Genomic DNA, 3,166 nt, shown 5'->3' with positions numbered 1-3,166 from the left:
TCAGAATGTTTTCATAAAGCAACAGAAACCCTTTTTATGCTGCTTAATACAGCCCTTCTGTTCATGAATAAGTTAAACATTAACATATGCTATTTAAATACCAATTAAGTGGGGGTGTATATGCTTTCATCAGTGATTTTGAAACGTGACTCAATATAACGACTACCTAAAAATGCTTTTTGTTATATTAACACCGATTTGTGAGTATTGTAATTGAATTGTTAGAATAAGCATGAAACGCAAATCATGCTTGTCATCAGAATCTAACCAATGAGAATAAAGTGTGTCGTCATAAAGGCCATTTGGATGGGATAACTGCAGCGCCGAGGTCAGGTGCTGCAGTTGCTCAAAATCGGCTGCGAGAGCCTTGATGACGACACACTTTATTCTCATCGGTCAGATTCTATGATGACAAGCATGACGTGTGTTGCTTGTTTATTCTAACAATTCAATTCCAATAATGCTCACAAATCTGTGTTTTTATAACAGTAAAGCTTGTTTAGTGTAGTTGCACTGTTATATTGAGTCATGTTTATCAAAAAACACTGATAAAAGCATTTATACCCCCATTTTATTGGTATTTAAATAGTATATGTTTATGTTGAACTTTATTCATGAACAGATGGCACTGTATTAAGCAGTATATAAAAAGTGTTTCTGTTGCTCATGAAAACGTTTCTGAAACGTCACGTTATTTGACAAATGTTACGTTTAATTCACTTTATCTGTGATAAGAGTATGCAAGTGTCACCACCGGGAGCAGAAAGTGTCCGACTTGACATCTCCGCTTTTCATTCCTCCCCAACTGCAAGTGGCTGCTCTCCAGCTGGTGACAGGCTACTGTAGTTTATATCGAACAAGCCTTATAGATGTGTTCGACTTGACGCGGCGCTGTGCAGAATGATCAGTGTTTTACATCAAAGTACCGCCAGAGCGATTTGAAACGGGATTGGCTAGCGTTTGCGCTAGGGTATTTGCATAAGGCGATCTGATTGGCTGACACCTGCGTTGTCGCTTGAAAAGTTGAAAAGTTTTCAACTTCTGCCGTGAGCAATGCCAAAGCAACGCGATAGACCCACAATTCAATTCGCCAACGCTTGACGTCATTCTGTTCAAAGTAAACGAGAGGCGTTGAAGCCGACGCCTCGTGTGAATGTACCTCTCGCAGCATTTTAATGTCATACACTGATCATTCTGCGCAGCGCCGCTTCAAGTCGAACACACCTAAACTAATATGCTGATTTGCTGCTCAAGAAACATTTCTGATTATTATCAATGTGGAAAACAGTTGTGGTTTGTGTAAACCGTGATAGATTTTTTTCAGGATTCTTTGATTAACAGAAAGTTCAAAATAACAGCATCCATTTGAAATAGAAATATTTTACACCACTATACATGTCTTTACTGTCACTTTTGATCAATTTAATGCATCAGAATTGTGAATCTTAGAAGAAGGAACTTTGGGAATATCTTAGAAGGGTCAGGAAACACTGCTCAACATAAAATATGATTCACAACATGCTCTGTAAAGAAAAAAAAAATACATTGGAAAACAGTTTATGATTAATGTGCAGGAGTGTGAAAGTCAACAGTCTGGCAACGTTCTTTAACTTTGCAGGAAAGTGACCATCCAAAAAGCAGGACTAATGGCTCCTGAATGTAGTATTTCACAAAAGTTCAAGGAAACAGAGATACTTGCATCATTTCTCTCTTGTGTAAGAAGTCTGTGCTTAAACTGTTGGCTGCATGCAGTAATGCTGTATGCTCTGAGCCAGTCGGACTGGATGGGCTGCAGCTCCATAGACTCTGGAGAATTTCTAACTTCCTCCTGCACAGACTGCTGAACTGAAGACACATAATATATTTACATTTCAAATATGTATTCACATTACCTTAACTCCATTGTATGTATATTTATCTTTATTTTTCAAAAAGATGACTGCTATATACATATATATATATATATATATATATATATATATATATATATATATATATAATCTTCAAAATGCTTCACAAATACGAAATCTTAAAGCAGTAAAAAAAATGTTATACCTTCCTGAAGTTTTAATTCAAGGCGCTTTGCAAGCTCATTTTGTTTCATGTTGCGCAGCGCTTGGACTGCGATCTTCCCAGCGTCATCGGGATACTGCTTTACCATGCAGTCCACCACATCCTCAAGATCAGAAGTCTGAAGCTTTGCTCGAGGAATCGGCTCAATGCCTGCCGTCACACCATTGCACAGCTGCCAGACGAATTGTTTGAGCTCTTTATCCACAAGATCCTCAAGTACATCAGTCATCACTCTTTTGATGTCCATTTTGTGTCACTAGAAGAAAAAAAATCTTGATTAAACAAAACTAATCACGGTGTTTACCGCTGTGGTTAAACTCTTACCAGACCTGAAATAAAACTGAAGTTTTAATTTATACATAGGCTAATGTCTGACTGATTTTGTTGTATGAAGTAGATTCTGATGACACAGTTTGTTAAACTTGTTTTTTTTACGCGATGTGCACATAAATTTAGTAGAAACTTTGTTGTGCTGAAAAATGCACCCCTGTCGCGGGCAGGGCCGTAGCTAGTGGGGTGAAAGGTGGTGACGATTATAGGATCTCTGGTTGAGGCCAGTCTAAAAAGACGCTCAGGACAGTTGACGGGCCACTGCTGCGCATCCTCACAAAAGCTTATCATTTGCATGTGTTTTTAAGCCTTGCCAATTTAAACATTCAAAAGAGTTTAAAGCATTCAAACACAAGACGTGGAAAAACTCAACCGAGTACTCGCGCGCTGTGTTCGGTGCACACACAGAGAGCCGCGTCTCACGGACAGCAACACCAAACCGAGCTCTCCTTCGCGTCCTCCTGCACCTGAACGAACAAATACAAATCGCAGTTTAAACATGCAAACAGAAAAATATGTGAAAGAGCCCAATTCAGCACACAGGGCGCATGCAGAGAGACACATCTCAAAGCGCTTGAACACCAAATTTGCCTTTTCTTGCTCTTGTACCGACAAATACATACAAAATTATGTCGAAATACCCGTCTTGGAAAGTATACTCAAAAAAATGTTGGTTATTAAGTGAAAGTAAACAGTGGAGAAAGAAATTGGATGTGTATCATTATAATGGTCGGGGAAGTCGTGGCCTAATGGTTAGACAGTC

The sequence above is a fragment of the Sinocyclocheilus grahami genome, unplaced genomic scaffold (assembly GCF_001515645.1).
Source record: "Sinocyclocheilus grahami isolate Dianchi unplaced genomic scaffold, SAMN03320097.WGS_v1.1 scaffold1980.1, whole genome shotgun sequence".
NCBI classification, from domain to species: Eukaryota; Metazoa; Chordata; class Actinopteri; order Cypriniformes; family Cyprinidae; genus Sinocyclocheilus; species Sinocyclocheilus grahami.
This window is presented reverse-complemented; position numbering follows the sequence as displayed.